The sequence below is a fragment of the Mixophyes fleayi genome, chromosome 10 (genome assembly GCF_038048845.1).
Source record: "Mixophyes fleayi isolate aMixFle1 chromosome 10, aMixFle1.hap1, whole genome shotgun sequence".
Lineage (NCBI taxonomy): Eukaryota > Metazoa > Chordata > Amphibia > Anura > Limnodynastidae > Mixophyes > Mixophyes fleayi.
In genome coordinates, this window is record NC_134411.1 from 56,447,236 (window position 1) to 56,469,114 (window position 21,879).

Below are 21,879 nucleotides of genomic sequence, written 5' to 3' on the forward strand. Positions count from 1 at the left end.
GTAATTCACCTGCTGTTGCTCTGAGTTACCATCTACGGATCAACTAAGTTCTACTCCGCTACTGCCTCCATTTGAACTGCCGCTGTACCAGTAATTCGCCTGTTGTTGCTCTGAGTTACCATCTACAGATCAGCTAAGTTCTACTCCACTACTGCCTCTATTTGAACTGCTGCTGTACCAGTAATTCACTTGCTGTTGCTCTGAGTTACCATCTACGGTTCAACAAAGTTCTATCCCGCTACTGCGTCTATTTGAACTACCGCTGTACCAGTAATTCACTTGCTGTGCTCTGAGTTACCATCTACGAATCAGCCTAGTTCTACTCCGTTGCTGACTCTATTTGAACTACCGCTGTACCACTTTTCACTTGCTGTGCTCTGAGTTACCATCCACGGATCAGCCCAGTTCTACTCCATCACTGCCTTTATTTGAACTTGCGCTGTACCAGTAGTTCACCTGCGGTTGCTCTGAGTTTCCATCTATGAATCAGCCACTTCTTCTCTACTAGCTCCACTACTCACCGCTGCTCAGCATTACTATGAGACCAGATAAATATATACATAAGGGTGTTTCAGCGCTGCTGACTGTAATCACATAGATGTGTTTCACAATAAAAATCTTATTCTTATCCGCATCTGAACATGTATAAAAATGAATAAAATAAAATAAAATACTTATATTTAGGGGTAGATCCTTAGGTCACCTTGTTCAGATCTTTTCCTCCGTTATGTAGTGATATACCATAAAAAATACAAAATCATAACATAGTGTAATATTGTAACAACAATTAGCATATGTGTGGTAAATGTAAAATTAATCCACTTCAATCCAGAGATCTCTTCTTATGTGAATCCACTCACCAGATACAAAATATATAAGTGCCTTAAATATCTTAAGTATGTTCCATATGGAGTGATATATAGAATCTTCACCCAACTCTTTAAGTGATAACACTTACAAGATGGAAAAGAATGACAGGCGTTGGTTTAAATTTCTTTAAGGTCCTCCATAGGAATAATCAGGATTTTTTCTCCCAAATAGATGTATTCAATATAAGATATAAAAAGAAAAAACGGATCTAGTGTGATACCGTTTAACTACAAAGTGTTTTATTGCACATACATGGTATAAATAAAACCATAAAATAACATGTAAATATTAAAACTGGACCATAGGATTATGAGGGTCCCTACCAGATATAGGTGGATAGACAGCTTGTAGGTATCTATCCCCGGGGTCCACTTTTCTGGTTATTCAGATGACATGAATGGGGTCCTCACACATTCCAGGTCCAGTAGCCCTATTTCTCCAATGCATTTCAACCTCTCAATATAGGTCTTTCTCAAGGATAGGGCTAGCGATAGCGCGAATAAGAAATGAGAACCGGAAGTGAGTCATTGGAACGCATATGCGTTCCATATGATCTCACTGTGACCCGCAAACCGGAAATGAGGGTGGAACGCAAACGGCGTCCCCCCTCGAGGTTTTTAATATTTTGGGATTTAAGAATAGAATGGATTATTATCATTATGACCACTATGAGGCTAATTTAAGATACCAATTGGTAGGGAGGCCCACTTTAGTGGACACTACTGGAAGGTATGTAGAAATAAACTTTTTGGAAATTGTTAAATATGTGAATTTACTCTGTATACACTATGCAATAACTATGGGAGTTCAGAGACGTTTTCTTCTAGTACCAAGCCTAGCGGATTCCTATTCATAGATGATAGAAATGTTGTTTTTGTGAATGTATGGATATGACCTTTGAACTTGAATCAAGGGAACTGCATGTAGAGTTCAGTCCACACTAGCCCTATCCTTGAGAAAGACCTATTGTCAGAATCTGCCTGTAAGCCCCTTGCAGTACATACTGCTTTGCTTGGCAGCTCCTGCCTTTTGACTTTATTAGTGTGTATTTGCAGCAGTACCTCTGATCACCAGAGGTGCTGCTATCTTGCCTTTCATGTTTGCATTAGGGGTTAACACTTTCTCCAATTATCCCATGCACCTGGGTGTGTTTTCTTTTCCCTTATATATACATGTTCCTCCCAGCAGTCATTGCTGGTTATTGTTGTCCCATCCTGTGGTCATTTCCTGATGTTACACCCTGTGGATTCTTCCTCCTGTTTGCTCCTGTGATTATGCTGCATTGGGATCTCAACATACATTCCGCTGACCTGTTTTCATCTGTGAACCTGGTACTTTCCTGTGCATCTCCCTGTACTTGCTGCCTGGAATCTTTCCACACCTCCTGTTTACCTGCAACAGTGTATATCTGGTAATTTCTACAAGACCATTATTACATCATCTGTTCAGTCTCTTCAGCAATAAACTTGTATGTTTTTCACCATTATTCATGGCTCCTTAGCTGTATTTCTACATTGATCCGTGACAGTATAACCAGCCGACAAAACAGCTTAGGAGTCAGGTGAAAGTTTTGTTTTATTTCTGGGACCTTTTTTCTGCAATCAATTTTTCATTTGTTTTTTGCAACATATCTGTTTCACCAATCTTGGAATTGCCACTGCTAGAAACTTTACAGATGGACATTATCTTGCTACGTTCTCAGCTTGCTAGATTTTCCTCTTTACTTGTGGACCCTCTCAGGAGACTGTCTGATTATGTCTTTTCTAATACAGAAGATGCTGGTCTGTCTCAATCCACCTTTACTGCTACTGAACCTGTGCAAACAGCACCTCTCAATTGTGCTTCTACAAATTTGCTCTTTAGTAAAAACTATGGGATAACTAATTCCCAGTTCACAGGTGGTCCACGCCCCCATCTGACCGAAGAGGAGCGACAATGCAGAATAACAAACAAATTGTGTCTCTACTGTGACAGCAATGCACATTTCTTGCAGGACTGTCCTATCCGTAGACCAGGTCAGCTTACTGAACCATCCCCTGTTGTTTCCTCTCGGCATTCCAAATTTGTTTATGCTCCACCATTTCTGTTCTCTGGGAAGAGACCCAATCTGCCAGCTCCAGCCGCCTGTCCTGAGGCGCCAGCTCCAGCCGCCTGTCCTGAGGTGCCTGCTCCAGCTTCTGTCTCCTGTTGCGAGGTGCCAGCCTCTGTCTCCTGTTGCGAGGTGCCAGCCTCTGTCTCCTGTTGCGAGGTGCCAGCCTCTGTCTCCTGTTGCGAGGTGCCAGCCTCTGTCTCCTGTTGCGAGGTGCCAGCCTCTGTCTCCTGTGCCGAGGTGCCATCATCTGCCTCTTGCTCCGAGGTGCCATTATCTGACTCTTGCTCCGAGTCTCCTGCCACTGTGTCCGGTCCTGAGTCTCCTGCCACTGTGTCCGGTCCTGAGTCTCCTGCCACTGTGTCCGGTCCTGAGTCTCCTGCCACTGTGTCCGGTCCTGAGTCTCCTGCCACTGTGTCCGGTCCTGAGTCTCCTGCCACTGTGTCCGGTCCTGAGTCTCCTGCCACTGTGTCCGGTCCTGAGTCTCCTGCCACTGTGTCCGGTCCTGAGTCTCCTGCCACTGTGTCCGGTCCTGAGTCTCCTGCCACTGTGTCCGGTCCTGAGTCTCCTGCCACTGTGTCCGGTCCTGAGTCTCCTGCCACTGTGTCCGGTCCTGAGTCTCCTGCCACTGTGTCCGGTCCTGAGTCTCCTGCCACTGTGTCCGGTCGTGAGCCTGCTACCACTGTGTCCGGTCGTGAGCCTGCTGCCACTGTGTCCGGTCCTGAGTCTCCTGCCACTGTGTCCGGTCCTGAGTCTCCTGCCACTGTGTCCGGTCCTGAGTCTCCTGCCACTGTGTCCGGTCCTGAGTTTCCTGCCACTGTGTCCGGTCCTGAGTTTCCTGCCACTGTGTCCGGTCCTGAGTCTCCTGCCACTGTGTCCGGTCCTGAGTCTCCTGCCACTGTGTCCGGTCCTGAGTCTCCTGCCACTGTGTCCGGTCCTGAGTCTCCTGCCACTGTGTCCGGTCCTGAGTCTCCTGCCACTGTGTCCGGTCCTGAGTCTCCTGCCACTGTGTCCGGTCCTGAGTCTCCTGCCACTGTGTCCGGTCGTGAGCCTGCTGTCACTGTGTCCGGTCGTGAGCCTGCTGTCACTGTGTCCGGTCGTGAGCCTGCTGTCACTGTGTCCGGTCATGAGCCTGCTGTCACTGTGTCCGGTCGTGAGCCTGCTGTCACTGTGTCCGGTCGTGAGCCTGCTGTCACTGTGTCCGGTCGTGAGCCTGCTGTCACTGTGTCCGGTCGTGAGCCTGCTGCCACTGTGTCCGGTCGTGAGCCTCCTGCCACTGTGTCCGGTCGTGAGCCTGCTGTCACTGTGTCCGGTCGTGAGCCTGCTGTCACTGTGTCCGGTCGTGAGCCTGCTGTCACTGTGTCCGGTCGTGAGCCTGCTGTCACTGTGTCCGGTCGTGAGCCTGCTGTCACTGTGTCCGGTCGTGAGCCTGCTGTCACTGTGTCCGGTCGTGAGCCTGCTGCCACTGTGTCCGGTCCCGAGTCTCCTGCCACTGTGTCCGGTCCCGAGTCTCCTGCCACTGTGTCCGGTCCCGAGTCTCCTGCCACTGTGTCCGGTCCTGAGTCTCCTGCCACTGTGTCCGGTCCCGAGTCTCCTGCCACTGTGTCCGGTCCCGAGTCTGCTGCCACTGTGTCCGGTCCTGAGTCTCCTGCCACTGTGTCCGGTCCTGAGTCTCCTGCCACTGTGTCCGGTCGTGAGCCTGCTACCACTGTGTCCGGTCGTGAGCCTGCTGCCACTGTGTCCGGTCGTGAGCCTGCTGCCACTGTGTCCGGTCGTGAGTCTCCTGCCACTGTGTCCGGTCCTGAGTCTCCTGCCACTGTGTCCGGTCCTGAGTTTCCTGCCACTGTGTCCGGTCCTGAGTCTCCTGCCACTGTGTCCGGTCCTGAGTCTCCTGCCACTGTGTCCGGTCCTGAGTCTCCTGCCACTGTGTCCGGTCCTGAGTCTCCTGCCACTGTGTCCGGTCCTGAGTCTCCTGCCACTGTGTCCGGTCCTGAGCCTCCTGCCACTGTGTCCGGTCGTGAGCCTGCTGTCTCTGTGTCTGGTCGTGAGCCTCCTGCCACTGTGTCCGGTCGTGAGCCTGCTGTCACTGTGTCCGGTCGTGAGCCTGCTGTCACTGTGTCTGGTCGTGAGCCTGCTGTCACTGTGTCTGGTCGTGAGCCTGCTGTCACTGTGTCTGGTCGTGAGCCTGCTGTCACTGTGTCCGGTCGTGAGCCTGCTGCCACTGTGTCCGGTCCCGAGTCTCCTGCCACTGTGTCCGGTCCCGAGTCTCCTGCCACTGTGTCCGGTCCCGAGTCTCCTGCCACTGTGTCCGGTCCCGAGTCTCCTGCCACAGTGTTCAGTTCCGAGTCTTCAGCCGCTGTCTCCAGTTCCGAGTCTTCAGCCGCTGTCTCCAGTTCCGAGTCTTCAGCCGCTGTCTCCAGTTCCGAGTCTTCAGCCGCTGTCTCTGTTCCTGAGCTACAGTCTTCTCCAGAGGGGACGCTGCCCTTAAAGCCTGCTCCAGAGGGGGTCCTGTCCCTCCAGTCTTCTCCAGAAGAGTTACCTGTCCATGCGGTTCAGCCCGAGTTGCCTGTCTATGCGGTTCAGCCCGAGTTGCCTGTCTATGCGGTTCAGCCCGAGTTGCCTGTCTATGAGGTTCAGCCCGAGTTGCCTGTCTATGCGGTTCAGTCCGAGTTGCCTGTCCATGCGGTTCAGCCCGAGTTGCCTGTCCATGCGGTTCAGCCCGAGTTGCCTGTCCATGCGGTTCAGCCCGAGTTGCCTGTCCATGCGGTTCAGCCCGAGTTGCCTGTCCATGTGGTTCAGCCCGAGTTGCCACTCTATGCGGTTCAGCCCGAGTCGCCACTCTATGCGGTTCAGTCCGAGTTACCACTTGGTGCTGTCTGCTTTGAGGATTCTCACAGCGCTGTCTGCCGTGTGGCTTCTCACAGCGCTGTCTGCCCTGTGGCTTCTCACAGCGCTGTCTGCCCTGTGGCTTCTCACAGCGCTGTCTGCCCTGTGGCTTCTCACAGCGCTGTCTGCCCTGTGGCTTCTCACAGCGCTGTCTGCCCCGAGGCTTCTCACAGTGCTGTCTGCCCCGAGGCTTCTCACAGTGCTGTCTGCCCCGAGGCTTCTCACAGTGCTGTCTGCCCCGAGGCTTCTCACAGTGCTGTCTGCCCCGAGGCTTCTCACAGTGTTGTCTGCCCCGAGGCTTCTCTCAGTGCTGTCCCTGCCAAGCCTGCCGCCCAGTCCGGGCCTGCTGTCAAGACTGCCGACCAGTCCGGGCCTGCTGCCAAGCCTGCCGCCCTGTCCGGGCCTGCTGATAAGCCTGCCGCCCAGTCTGGGCCTCCTGCCAAGCCTGCCGCCCAGTCTGGGCCTCCTGCCAAGCCTGCCGCCCAGTCTGGGCCTCCTGCCAAGCCTGCCCCCCAGTCTGGGCCTCCTGCCAAGCCTGCCGCCCAGTCCAGGCCTTCTGCCAAGCCTGCCGCCCAGTCCGGGCCTGCTGCCAAGCCTGCCGCCCAGTCCGTGCCTGCTGCCAAGCTTGCTGCCAAGTCCGAACCATCTGTTACAGAGGGTGCCAAGTCTGAACCATCACCTTTCTTTGAGGGGCATTCTTCCCAATTTAATGCCCTTCTGAAATTTTTTGCTTTACAGATCCCCTCCGTACCAAGCCTTGTTAGTAGCCCTAAGAGACAGGTACTATTCCTAATATCCCATTTTAGGGGAGAGTCTTTGGAATGGGCAAACCCATTTATTGAGACGGATCATCCCATCGTATCGGACTTACAATCCTTTTCTGAGGCAGTAATCAGCAAGTTTGTAACTCCTCCCGCTATGCCATCTTGCGGGGCCTCTGCATTGTCAGCAATACCACCTATCTCTCCTGGCCAAGAGATACCATTGTGCTCCTCCCAGTTGGCTCAGGTCTCAATCCCGAGGAAGTCCCGTAAATGGGGAGGACGTAAAAAGAAAGGAGGTTCTGCAGTGCTTCAGCTTCCATCTGGCATGGTCTCCTTTGCCTTTCCGCCCATGGACGAGGACTTTTCTTCCGGGCCCCCTATTGTGCACTATGATTCAGACGAATTTAGAAATTTTTGGTAATTGGGCGTCTGGAATCCGCCCTAAGGGGAGGGGGTACTGTCAGGATCTGCATGCAAGCCCCTTGCAGTACATACTGCTTTGCTTGGCAGCTCCTGCCTTTTGACTTTATTAGTGTGTATTTGCAGCAGTACCTCTGATCACCAGAGGTGCTGCTATCTTGCCTTTCATGTTTGCATTAGAGGTTAACACTTTCTCCAATTATCCCATGCACCTGGGTGTGTTTTCTTTTCCCATATATATACATGTTCCTCCCAGCAGTCAGTGCTGGTTATTGTTGCCCCATCCTGTTGTCATTTCCTGATGTTACACCCTGTGGATTCTTCCTCCTGTTTGCTCCTGTGATTATGCTGCATTGGGATCTCAACATACATTCCGCTGACCTGTTTTCATCTGTGAACCTGGTACTTTCCTGTGCATCTCCCTGTACTTGCTGCCTGGAATCTTTCCACACCTCCTGTTTACCTGCAACTGTGTATACCTGGTAATTTCTACAAGACCATTATTACATCATCTGTTCAGTCTCTTCAGCAATAAACTTGTATGTTTTTCACCATTATTCATGGCTCCTTAGCTGTATTTCTACATTGATCCGTGACACCTATATTGAGAGGTTGAAATGCGTTGGAGAAATAGGGCTACTGGACCTGGAATGTGTGAGGACCCCATTAATGTCATCTGAATAACCAGAAAAGTGGACCCCGGGGATATATAACTACAAGCTGTCTATCCACCTATATCTGGTAGGGACCCTCATAATCCTATGGTCCAGTTTTAATATTTACATGTTATTTTATGGTTTTATTTATACCATGTATGTGCAATAAAACGCTTTGTAGTTAAACGGTATCACACTAGATCCGTTTTTTCTTTTTATATCTTATATTGAATACATCTATTTGGGAGAAAAAATCCTGATTATTCCTATGGAGGACCTTAAAGAAATTTAAACCAACGCCTGTCATTCTTTTCCATCTTGTAAGTGTTATCACTTAAAGAGTTGGGTGAAGATTCTATATATCACGTCATATGCAACATACGTAAGATATTTAAGGCACTTATATATTTTGTATCTGGTGAGTGGATTCACATAAGAAGAGATCTCTGGATTGGATTAATTTTACATTTACCACACATATGTTAATTGTTGTTACAATATTACACTATGTTATGATTTTGTATTTTTTATGGTACATCACTACATAACGGAGGTAAAGATCTGAACAAGGTGACCTAAGGATCTACCTCTAAATATAAGTATTTTATTTTATTTTATTAATTTTTATACATGTTCAGATGCGGATAAGAATAAGATTTTTATTGTGAAACACATCTATGTGATTACAGTCAGCAGCGCTGAAACACCCTTATGTATATATTTATCTAATGCAATTTTGGGAATATTGTGTGACTCCTATAGGGTGTTTAGCGGCAGTGGATTTGTTGCGCAATCTACCTCTCTTATATATTACTATGAGATTAGCTTCCCTGACAATACCTCCAGTATTTTTCTGACTTACCGTCACCCCTCCTCTGTGTCAGGCTCTGCCTATTACTCTGGGAACCGCGACCTGCGGGATAGGTGCAGCAAAATCCATACCCTCTTGCGGGGGTCACCGGTGAACACCACCTACCATTAGACTCAGCACCCTGAATGAGTCATACCATTTGGCAGATACAAGGGATCCACTAAATTTTTATCAGTTTCCATGACACTAGGATTTCGTCCAAGATGCCTCTCGACTGTTCCTATTTGGAACCACATCTTCGCCTGAAGGCTCTTCGTTGGGCCCACACCACTAAATTTGTGGGTCATAGTGATTTTGTAAAAACCCTCTCCTTACTGTCACGTCATTACTGGTGGCCCACTCTTTGCGCTGATATGAAGGAATTTGTTGCCACTTGTGCTATTTGCGCCCAGAATAAAGTACCCAAAACAACCTCCATCAGGGCTTCTCTTACCATTACCTATCCCTGATCATCCTTGGGCAAGTGTTTCAATGGATTTTATCTACCTCCCAGTAATGGCTTTAATACCATCTGGGTAACTGTGGACAGGTTCTCAAAGATGGCTTATTTTGTCCCATTGACTTCTTTCCTCTTCCAAATTTGCTCAAGTATTTATCAAATACATTTTTTGTCTTCATGGGTGTCCGTAGGAAATTATATCGGATTGCAGAATACAGTTAATCTCCCATTTCTGGAGGGCCTTCTGTAAAGATCTGGGGAAGGGGCTGAAATTCTCCTCTGGTTATCACTCCCAGACTAATGGCTAGATGGAGCGGGTTAACCAAGATTTTGAATTATTTCTCCAATGTTTCTCCAATAATAATCAATCTGAATGGAGCAATCTACTTCCCTGGACAGAATTTGTCAATAACAACCATACACATGTGTCTTAGGGTTCCTCCTGCTTCCATATTGCATATGGTACCCACTCCATTTTTTTCTCCTCCCATACAGTCACAGTTCCTGCTTGCATGCAATTTTAGCAAAGCCAGGACCGCCACTAAAGAGAAGTTATTACAGTCCTCTCAGCAGTATAAACTCACAGCAGACCATCATTGGAAAATGGTACCAGTTCTGCAAGTTGGGGATAAGGTGTGGCTCTCCACATGTAACCTTAGGCTACGGGTACCTTTTATGAAATTGGCCCCACGATTTATTGGGCCCTTTCCAGTACTCCAGGATGTTAATCCCATAACCTATAGAACCAAACTCCCTCCTGCTCTTAAAATTCACAATACCTTCCATATTTCTCTTCTGAAACCGTTGGTACTCAATAAATTCTCTCTATACCATCCTCTCCTCATCCCATCCCCACAGCTACTGGTAACGAGTTTGAGATTAGTCATGTTTTGGATTCTCGCAAGCTTCATGGATGCTCCCATTATTTGGTCCACTGGAAAGGGTTCGGCCCTGAAGAAAGTTCCTGGGTGTATGAGGATGACCTCAATGCTCGACATTTGTTGGCCAGTTTCCGTAAAAAATGCTCCTTGGAGGGTATGTCCTCTGGAAGAGAGGGGGGGTATTGTAAGGCACCATTCACGCACTCTCCATTGGTGCCAGGGAGAGAGGCCTTCCTTTGCCAGCAGCTTGTCCCGTTGCCTAGCAGCAGGATGCCGTCTTCTTCCTCCGGGCCTCGCATTGCCGTGCACATGTGCAGCTCACTTGCGTTTCCATTGCCTAGCAATGGGACGCTTCTCTGCACATCCTGTCGGCGGTCAGCTGTTCTGACCGCCGGTCTCACTGCCACCAATCAGGGAATTGGCATCTCTATTTAAACCTGCCCCAAACACCAGGTAGGCGCCAGAGTATCTAAGTTTTCCTATGCTCGTTCCAGCCTTTTTTCCTGCTCTCTGACTGACCTCCTGTGTACCGACCCAGCTTCCTCTGGTTCTGCTTCTGGATCTCCCTTTGGCCTGATTGCTCCGGCTGAATCTGACCTTTGGCTTGCTGACTCAGATTTGCCTTCTCCTTTTCCTTTGATACAGCATTTGCCTGCACAGTTTGACCTCTGCCTCTGTTGTGGGGATTCCTGGCAAAGACCAGGGGCATGTTTAGACTCCGTACCTTTTAGCTTAGCAGCGCAAATATCAGCAAGTGGCCTTCAGTCCTTCAGGACCTGTATCTCGTGACAGAGGAATGTTATGGGGAGGTGGAGACAATGGGCGAATTCTTGCTTCAGTGTCCTTTTAATATAGAGGTTTACAAGGGAGTATCCCACGCCTTAGGCCTTCCCTGTTTTTCGGAGCTTAGTTACCCTAACTGGGTTGTATGGAGCGCTCAAAAGGTATGGGGATTTGTAGTTAAGCACTCTTTTTTTTAGTTAGCGCAGTTGTCAGATTTATGCATTGAGTGCACAGTGTTTAGTGTACATTAGGGGCAAAACCCTTCCCTGTAGTGACGTGGTCGATAGTATTCTGCATGAGGATTGGAAAATAAGGCAAATGGAGAGGGGCCAGACGCATGTTACAAGCTGGGGAAGACTCTGACGAGGGTTGAAACCTCCCTAGGTGGTAGCTAACATCTGGCAGCCTCTCGATTCTTCGCTATCTATCCTGTTTTTTCACTATTAGATATTGTGAAAATCCTTCTTTTTTTTTACTAGTTTACATTCATTTAAAGTTTGTTTTCATTTTCTGACAGTAAAGGGTGTGTGGGTGGTATTATAGATTGGTGGTGGGGTTGTTGTGTTAGAGGATGTCATGTTTCATTGATGTATATAGTTATCTTATTTATAATATAATGCAGTAGTTTTTGTGGAGGGATTGTAGGAGAATTGGGTGTTCATGATAAAGTTTCATTCCTATTGGTCCTTTTTACCCTTCCATGTTGTATATAGTCTATTTTATTTTGGACAAAGTGATATGGGATTTATTTTTGTTCCAATTTTCTAAAAAAAACATCAACTTTTGCAAAACTACTACTTATTCAAAATGATGAGAATGCTATCTGTGCCCATTTTGCCACCTTATTTCATGCCCAAAATAGTGTTGGGCCAGGCAAAAGTAACTGAGTACTCTGTGTTAATTATCTCTATCAAATTGGTGGCAACACAGCATTTAACCCTTGCAAAACTACAGCTACTTATTCAAAATGATAAAATATGGTGACTTTGCCCACTGATTTCATGCTCAAAACCTTTTTGGGTCAGGCTAAATACTATTGCATTTTGTGTAAGGGACACCGTTTAGTGTTAATCTGATACAGTGAAATCAGTGATCCAACTTGATTTAATCCTTTAAAAATAACCTTTTCTGAATTAGAAGCTGGAGCGTGAATAAGAAGCGAATAAGAAGCTGGCTGAATAACTTCAGCCTCGTTAATATGTAGATAGTTGATGGATGCATGAAATAATGAAAATATCTCTTATTTCTTAAGGCATTGGATTTCTGCCTGACAACAAATTGATAGAATCAGTACAATGACATGATAACAGTGTCCCGCACTTTAATTTTGCTGTGCACTCTTAAATACTTGTTAAAAGACTCCTTTGCATCAGCAAATGACAGTAAAGCCAGCGTGATTCCCTAATCGTAGCATGCAATGTTGTACATCACAGGAAGAGCTTTTCTAAATGCTACACCCCTCCCCCACTCCCATTTTCCTACAATATCCCCTCCCTCTTTTTTCTCTCTACAAAGTGATCTTAGTGGTGCTTGTGTGTTATTCTGCTTCAGCATAAGACATCTAGATGTGGATATAACTAACACACTGTTAAGTAAGAAGGGTGTTTTAAAAAAAAAAAAATATTAACACGTTGGATCGGATAGGTTTTTGGGAAAGAGAATTTATTGTGTACTACTGGCAGTGGGAGAAGGGGAAGGACTTTAATGTGACTCCAGCAGCAAACTCTAGGATTATACAGCCAGAATCCTGCCCTTTCTTCAGCTGATCTGAGAAGAAGGGGGATCTGCAGCCATGTAAGTTATGTTTTCTCCCTATATATTCTATTTTGGTTGCATGGATTAGGTATTTTATGGATTCTCCTAAAGTATTTTGGGACTAGCTCAGCTGTGAGATCTGTGCTGTGGCTTTGTGTCAGGCGACTGGGATTTGTTTAGGCATCATATAAATCGGGGTGTGGGTGAAAACTGGAATGCCGGAACGCCAGAATGGTTTAGCTCCCTGCAGTGCCCTCTTCTGCTACTTGGTGTCTTGAGTGAAGCTTGCTCTGGTTTCTTTCCCTGTATAGTGCATTCTGTTCTGCTACACAGATATGTTCTCTGCACTGTGTATAGTGTTTTTAAATATTCTCCTGTCTTTCATTCTATTCATTCCACATATTATATTGCTCATGTGTAATATAATTACATAAATATCATAGCTTTATAACTTGGCTATCCATTCCAGCTGCCAGAATGGTGCTCAGATTACCCTAACCATCCATTCCGTGTGCCGGAATGGGTCTGCCAGTCCCTTAGCCACCCACTCCGGGTGCCGGAATGGGTCTGCCAGTCCCTTAGCCACCCACTCCGGGTGCCGGAATGGGTCTGCCACTCCCTTAGCCACCCACTCCGGGTGCCGGAATGGGCCTGCCAGTCCCTTAGCCACCCACTCCGGGTGCCGGAATGGGTCTGCCAGTCCCTTAGCCACCCACTCCGGGTGCCGGAATAGGTCTGCCAGTCCCTTAGCCACCCACTCCGGGTGCCGGAATGGGTCTGCCAGGCCCTTAGCCACCCACTCCGGGTGCTGGAATGGGTCTGCCAGGCCCTTAGCCATCTATTCCAGGTGCCGAAAAAAGGTTTTGCCTCTATTAATTATTCATTCTGGCACCCGGAGTGGGTGGCTAAGGGACTGGCAGACCCGTTCCGGCACCCGGAGTGGGTGGCTATTACACACTACAATATATATGGAATATAATGTGTAGAATAGTTGTTTCACATATTACATGCTTCACTAAAGACACCAAGCAGCAAAGGGCACTGTGATAAGCTGAGTCATGCCGGCAGTCCCGGCTTTTACCTAATCTCTATAAATCAGCAGTAGGGCTATTTAAAAAGTAATTTTGGAATTGCGTGTCTCATCCAATAACCGGACCACAATATTAGCGTCTTTTCAGTGGTAAATGTAGTGTTTAGTGAAATTTTTGGTAATAGCTTGACAAATATTGTGGGCAACAGGGTGGCTTAGTGGTTAGCACTTCTGCCTCACAGCACTGGGGTCATGAGTTCAATCCACCTGTGTGGAGTTTGTATGTTCTCCCCATGTTTGCGTGGGTTTCCTCCGGGTGCTCCGGTTTCCTCCCACACTCCAAAAACATACTGGTAGGTTAAGTGGCTGCTATTAAATTACCCTTAGTCTCTCTGTCTGTGTGTGTGTGTGTGTGTGTGTGTGTATATGTTAGGAGATTTAGATTGCAAGCTCCAATGGGGCAGGGACTGATGTGAGTGCGTTCTCTGAACAGAGCTGTGGAATTAGTGGCGCTATATAAATAAATAGATGATGATGAAAAAATATGTGCTATTTTCAACAGATGACACTGCCTTTACATTTACAAGTTATTACATACTTGCCTACATTTTTGTTTTTGGTTCTGGGAGGTCCAGGGGCAGGTGGACGTCACTAAGCCCTGCCCCTAAGCGATCATAGTCATTTTGCCCTATACCAACAGGGGGCGGGAGCGAGGTGACGTGTGATTTGTGTCACTAAGCCCCGCCCCTCCATGTAATTTACCAATCTGTGCGGGATCAAGGAGGTGCTCTGCTCTCCCGTGAGTCCGGGAGGTTTCCCAGAAATTTGCAAGTATCCCGGACATTCCGGGAGAGTATGGAACTATGAGTTATTACAAAACAAGTAAAAAATATTCTGCCATTTGGTTAATAGACCAGGGGGTAAATGTATCAATCTGCGGGTTCTTCAACACCCGCGTGTTCAGCCTCTTCCGCGATTAAATTTCAATCAGCGCTGCATTGTAAAGGGAAGTTAACCCTTTACAATGCAGCGCCGCTTGAAATTAATCGCGGAAGAGGCTGAACACGCGGGTGTTGAAGAACCCACAGATTGATACATTTACCCCCAGATCTGTGATATGACAAATGTTTGTACACAAACTCCATCTGTTACGTATCATTATTTAGAATTAAAACACACTTGTGTACCTTGTGAATATATTTTTACTTTGTGGTATCTCAAGTGATAATGCAGAACTTTCAGTGACTATAATTATGATCTAGAAATAATTGCGAATTGTTTTTAGGCTTTACACATTTCCAAGCTGTGAATGTATGTGTGAGATATATTGCTTGATAAATAAGGATTCTTTACTGGCCTGTATTTTCTTGGCAAGTAATTTCCTTCAATATTATAATCTAGCATAAGCTTTGGTTTTTTTTTCATCTGGTTATGATTTAATCAATTTGTTTGCTATTTTATTTGTTGTAGTGGGAATCTATGTTAATTCTGCAATCCATTGTAGCATACTTATAGCGATTATTTACAATCGTTTAACATTGCATTGTTAATAATAATAATATGCACAGATCAGCCACACCATTAAAACCATCTGCCTAATACTGTGTACGTCATCCTTGTACCGTCAAAAGAGCTCTGACCCATCGAAGCATGGACTCCGAAACATTTGAAGGTGTTCTGTGGTATCTGGCACCAAGACATTAGCAGCAGATCTTTTTAAATCCTATAAGTTGCAAGGTGGGGCCCCCATGACTCGGACTTGTTTTTGCAGCACATCCCACAGATGATCAATTGTATTCACATCTGGGGAATTTGGAGGGCAAGTCAACACCTTGAACTCTTTGTCATGTTCCTAAAACTGTTCCTGAATAATTATTGCAGTGTGGCAGGGCACATTATCCTGCTACAAGAGGCTGCTGCCATCCGAGAATACCATTGCCATGAAGGGGTGTACTTGGGCTGCAACAATGTTTAGGTAGGTGGTACGTGAGGAAGTGACATCCACATGAATGCCAAGACCCAATGTTTCCCAGCAGAGCATTGCTTAGAGCATTACACTGCATCAGCCAGCTTGCCTTCTTCCCATAGTGCATCCTGTTTATCTCTTTCCCAGGTAAATGGCACACATTCACCTGACTGTCCACATAATGTAAAAGAAAACGTGATTCATCAGACCAAGCTACCTTCTGTTGCTCCATGGTCCAGCTCTGGCGCTCATGTGCCCATTGTAGGCGCTTTCGGGGGTGGATCGGCCACTCTGACTGTTCTGTGGCTACGCAGCAAGTTGCAATGCCCTGTGTGTTCTGGCATCTTTCTATCATATTGAGCAAAGAGAAAAGAAAATGACCTTAAGGGGCACTCATAAATGGAAATAGACAACATATATATTAGCATTATATTGATATGTTGATGATATTAAAATCACTCTTTATTATGTACCAATTTAGAACGTACTTCTAGTAGCGAAATATTTAAAATTTGTGATTGAAAACATACATTGATATATATATATATATATCAGTTAAAATAGACAATGCTTTATTGTCTAGCCGCGAGGCTACTCTGATATTCTTATATGATGATTGAATTAATATTTTCATAAAACTCAACTTCAATTGTAGACTGACACTAAATATGTATCTCCTAAGTATAATCAAGAGATTTACACCTCTATAGTGGGCTATTGATAGGTTAAATCTAACGGGGATTAATATCCCTCTCACAAGCCCTAAAGCCCCTTATACTAATGGTATTGCTACAAATAGGAAATGTGCCTCTATTGGGAACATATGCGTGCCAGATGTAATGCTCTTATTGACTCCTATGATCTGTAATCTAGCCTGTCTCTGATACCACTCCTAAATAGGTCTATGGAAGTGATTACGTGGGTCTCAAATCCTCTACAGTACTGCAGTCTTACTATCTGCTGCAGCACTAGGAACTACTGAGATAGTGGGCACCGCTAGCTGCTAGCTAAAGCTAAAAATGAACTAGCTACCTATAGTAATAGAGGTGTAAATAATATAGTTGCAATTGGAGTTGCAGAGTAGCGAGCGCGGCGTCCGCCGACGCGCGTTTCGCTAGTAGCTTTAACAAGGCAAAAAGTTCCAGACGGTTCTCAGCAGCAACAGAGAGGTTGGCATGGGCTGTCCATCCTGTTACACTATTCAATGTGAGTGACCAACACTTGAATACACAAAAGTGAGTCATTACCTGTATCCTGCCTGGATAAAGGGAAAGGAAATGTCTGAACATTGTAAACAGCACATGGGGATATCATAGATAAGTGTAAATTTTGTTATGTATAAATCACTGTCATCATCCTCACCCTCATCAGTGTCTACATCATCCTCAAACAATACTAATTCATCCCCGTTGGAATCCATTAGAAAAGTCTCTGTACTAAGATGTAATGGCCTTCCTCGTGGAATTTGTAGTTCATTTTACAACACAGCTGTCACGATTTTTGGGCAATTTTTTTAGACACGACCAAATGTCAAAATGTTGTGCTGACTCATCTGCATCACCACTGGGTATCTTGGGAAAGCTTAGTTTTTTCCTAGCAGCAGTTGCCAAAGAAACTGCGGGAGGAGACGTCATCATGTCATGTACCGCTTGAGCTGTCAGCTTTCTGACCAGGAGCTCATTGCATCTGTTGAGATCTGGGTAAGTTGGAAAGAAAGAGAAGACATAGCTCTTAAACCTAGGATCATGCACAGATTTCAAGATGATTACTCTCTGTGTGACAGGGTGGACAGCCTAGGCAACCAAGTCTGTTGTTGCTGGGAACCGATTGGGCTTACTTTGCCACCGTTCCCTTTCTTTATCCCAGTTGCACCCTCTAACCGCAGTAGGAGGGGCTTAAGCTGCTGCCTACACTGGACTCCTTCATGGCATCCAGAATCGCATTCCTTCTGGGTAACTGTCGCTGCTGGTGTACCCTCTTGCTGGTACCCCTGACCTCTTCCTATAGATCAGGGTTACTGTGGATGGTACCCCTGGCCTATCACACTAGCCAGAGCTGCAGGTAGCGGCAAAGTGTTGGTACTGAAAAGCTGGGTCCAAACCTCAGAATAGCCGGAAACAGATTAGATTTGGGTCTAATCTGTAGATCACAGGAATTTACAGCAGGGTAAATAGTCGTCAAAGCAGGTTCTTGAAGCAAAAGATGGTTTATTAGCTCAAGTAGTCCTAACAAGGACAGTTCACACTGGTTGAAGGTACCAGTGATCAGAAAGTCAGATGGAACAATGATACATTTCAGTGCAAATCACTGCTGTTTCATGCTGTTTTATTTAGCTTTGGACACAGCCTAGCAGGGGGTAAGCCAGCCCCCTGAACTCTTTGCTGGCCCCAAGAAGTCAGAGTTATTTTTAGTATCGAGATGTAATATATTTCCCCAAAACATGGATTTAAATGCAATGCAAAATTTACACTAATTTGCTATCCTAAAATCTTCTGTGTGCATTATTCAGACAGGATCTGAGATGCATAGTACAAGCCAGACAGACAGAGAGGCAGTGCCCCCACCCCCTGCTGTGTATACAAGCTAAACAGACGTGTTGGCCACTGAGATGAAAAGGTCTAATTAACATGAGGGACTTTCTTTAGAAAAGTTATACAAATCCAATCATGACATTGTCTCTCAGAAGTTACAAATCAATTCTTCAGAAATAAATGCATTTCCTATACAGAAATATAACCCAATATAATAAAATGAATACATTTCTAATGCACAGTATTAAGAATCAGTATATTTGCAATGATATAAATTGTCACACTGTGCTAATAATGTAAATATATTATTACAATAAGTTCTTTATAAGGGATCCAGCCACAATCCTATGCAGAAATATAACACAATATAAAAGAATCAATACATTTGCAATGATATACAGTGGTGCACTGTACAACATCTCAAACATTGCATAATTTGTTCATTGACTCTGTCTGTGAAAGAAATTAATGGATCAAATGTCAATTCTGGTGTAAATATAAATACAACTCTCCCTCCAAGGGTCTACAGCATGGTAGAGATTTCAGGACGTTAATGACAAGGGTGCTTTGTTTTAGCATTTTGCCATGTGCTGGTTAAATATCATTGTTAGTTTACAATAATATTATTGAAGCATGAAATAGTACAAATGTTTGTGTTCATTTATAAATTTTATGGTCAGCTCTTATGGGTAAAACGAAATAGACTTGGTTAACCTTAAATGTTTGGTTATATTGCTTTGTGGTGAAAAATCAATAGGTGATTGTTTGTACCTCATTCCCACTCGTGAATTTTGAAATATATTTTGCTAGCATTAAAAATGTATGTAAACAAAGTCAGACAGTAGACTTTGGTGCTTTTGCTAAAACTGCATTTGAGTTTCAGAGCGCACTTTTTTTTTTTTTTTCTATGTTAACGGTGAGTAAACACATTGGGGAAGCCTACAGTCAACTTTAAACGCCAGTAATAAGTGACAAATGCATGACAAATTTGTACAAGGCAAATCTTAAAATTGATTGAGTTTTCTCATAGTGCAATACATTGGTTAAGTTTGGTCACACTGCAGCAGGTAAAGGACGATGGGAAAGATTAATACATTGGGCCTGATCCATTAAGGAAAGCAAGGCAAAAAATGATTAGGTTTTCTCTTGCACAAAACCATGTTACAATGCAAGGGGTGCAAATTAGTTTATTATTTTGCACATAGGTTAAATACTGACTTTTTTTTTTTTTTTTCATGTTGCACACAAATACTTGATAGCTTTATATTTACACTAAAACTTAGTTGATCTAGGACATGCCCTTCCCCTACTATAAATCTGTCGCCACATTTTAAATTCATAGTTGCCTACTCTCCCGGAATGTCTGGGAGACTCCCGGACTTCCGGGAGAGCAGGGCAACCTCCCGCAATCTAGCCACTTCATTAGTGAAGTGGATTGGATCGGGGCTTATCGTAGCGATGCACAGGGTCCTGGGGGCGTGGTCACACGAAATGCATCATTGTGGCCCTGCCCCCTGCTGCAATAGGCTGAAAATGGTGATGGACAGCTGAGGGGCGTGGCCTAATGGCACAACCCAAATGGCCACGCCCACAGGAATCGGCAGCGAGGGAGATAGGGAGATCTCAAAAGTTGGCAATTATGTTTCAATTTAGCTCCCCCCCCCTCCAATGCAACATGGTTTTGCCAAATTACTCACTATTATTTTTTTATTTTTTTTTGCTTTCCTTAATGAATCCAGGCCCATTATGTGGTTAAAAAACTCTTAGCATTGGAACAAATAGACTGAATGATTAAAACATTCTCTAAAGTTCTTAATTTGTTGGTGTTTCCTAAATAAATGTTAATAATAATAATAGAATACTGCTTTTACTACCTCCTTCAGCAGCTGGATCGCTTTTGATATTGTGGCAGCCTGGTGGTGGTCGAAAAATGGTTATAAAAGCAGGATGTTAGTGTTCATCTTATGATCTGCAACCCCCTCCTCCCATCTAGCAAAAAGGGAGGGGGGGTTCTCTCCACTGACACCACCCCCAAATGCACATACTTTGAGTTGACAGCAGATTTGTGCTTTAACTCACTGGCACATTGTTGTAGAATGCAATGTTACTTCAGCGATCAGAGAGGCACGTCTACATTAACTGAAATACCTGGTAAATACTTCTCTGTGGCTCTTGCCGCAGTTACACCACAACATTATAGATTGCTGGCTATGGCAACTATGCACACTAGGAATCGTATATAATTGTATATAATATATCTGCCCAAAGCAATAGAAGCTCAGGCCTGTGCATTGTTCTGGGCTCAATGCATATTAATTTCTGTAAGTCTCTCTGACTGATGACCTGCAAAAAGGAAGGCACGCTGGTGTAATATATAATTGCTCCGACATAAAGGTTTGTTATGATCTGAAATATTAGTGTGCAATCAATACATTTTGCATAGCTGCAGTAACTAGTCTGCGTAGTCCCGTGCCGCTTCTTCTTATTTTTTTTCCCATTTTGTTATTTATTTTTTCTTTTTTTTTGGTTGTGACATGCACACATTTTGTTACTAAATAAGTTAACGCCAAACATTTGGCTCTTGCTCCTAACTGTTCCTCACTTTATCCATGACACATAAAACTTAAACAGACTATTAATTTGGCACAGGTGTAGAAATAAAAACTGTGATGCACTGTATGTAGTGATCATTTATGAGATGCCTTAACTCCTATAATCTTCTTATAGTGTGTGTGTGTGTGTGTGTGTGTGTGTGTGTGTGTGTGTGTGTGTGTGTGTGTGTGTGTGTGTGTGTGAGCCAGGCTATCATACTCCTTGCTAAATTGTTTCCATAATTGTCATGGTGGGTTGGTGAGTCAGGGACTGTGGGTGGCTGCAATAGGAATGTTACTCAACTAAGCTAAAGCTATATGACACTGGAGTAAAAGTATGCCTCTGTCTATAGTTTGGCTTTGGGACTTTTTTTTTTTCTTCATTGCAGAATTTCATCTGGACACAATGGCAGCTGCTGTGTGTGAATTTTATTTGTAGTTTGTGAACTGTGTGTGTGTAAATGCATAGATATATGACATAAATGTGATTTTATCTTGTCATGATTATTAATATTAAAAATATCTGGTGTGGCCTTCTTTGGATCATATGTTTTGACCCATATAAAATGTTCACAATTTCTCTTTAAATTGCTTAACTTTATTTATCTTATCAACTGTAAAGAATGGGTTAATTCCTTGGTCAGCTGAGTAGAGACAGTAGATTGAAAATCTACCGGAAGGTGTATAGTGTGACTCCTCCTTCATTGGTGTATATGTGTGTCCGTGTCTCAGTTGAGTAAGCATTGTGTAAATATGGTGTGGTTGTTTAGTAGTGTTTTGTTTTTTTTTGTGGTGGTTTTTTTTTATTTTTTATTTATTTTTTCTTCTTCTTCTTCTTCTCTATTAGGGATGTCCTTCTTTTTTTCAGATTTGTTCTGGGTGATCCCTGTGATTCACCTCCTGGAGTGCAAGCAGGGGTTGTTCCCCTGGGAATGCTAGCTGCTTCAATGGTGTAAGATACCTGGGGCCTGGCTTCTGGGCCTTGTGTTCTGGTCTAGGACATAACTTCCAGTTCAGAGATCATAGGTAGACATCACTTCTGGTTGAGAGATATAGGCCTCCAAAACAGCAGGGATACTGTCTCTGGAATATTCTGCAGTTATGAAACCTGAACCCACCCCCAAAAACCTGGAGTACCCATTCCAGGTCAGCCCCTTACTTATGGGTGCTTTCCAAGTTTGTTATTAGTCAGTTGGTTAGTACTTCCTTTATAAGTACTTTTTCAGAGCCTGTTGGAGGGAAGAGAAGCAGCAATTCTCATCACCATGTTTGTAGAGGATGTGCAAAACCTTCGCCTGAGAACTGTGAAGGAGCTTTCTGTGCAGACTGTTTTCTTCAACCCAAAGG

At 44.9% G+C, this 21,879-nt stretch overlaps 1 protein-coding gene and 1 long non-coding RNA gene across 2 annotated transcripts in view; one reads left to right on the forward strand and one right to left on the reverse strand.

Moving 5' to 3' along the window:
* Positions 1-19,860, reverse strand: part of LOC142104240 (uncharacterized) — a 34,851-nt gene extending 14,991 nt beyond the window's left edge. Inside the window, exon 1 of the long non-coding RNA XR_012679540.1 lies at positions 19,816-19,860. This is a non-coding gene — a long non-coding RNA (uncharacterized LOC142104240). The remainder of the gene's footprint in view (positions 1-19,815) is intronic.
* RIPOR1 (RHO family interacting cell polarization regulator 1) overlaps positions 12,164-21,879 on the forward strand; it is a 280,592-nt gene continuing 270,876 nt past the window's right edge. The window contains exon 1 of the mRNA XM_075188806.1: positions 12,164-12,453. The gene's annotated coding sequence lies outside the window, so the exon portion shown is untranslated. The remainder of the gene's footprint in view (positions 12,454-21,879) is intronic.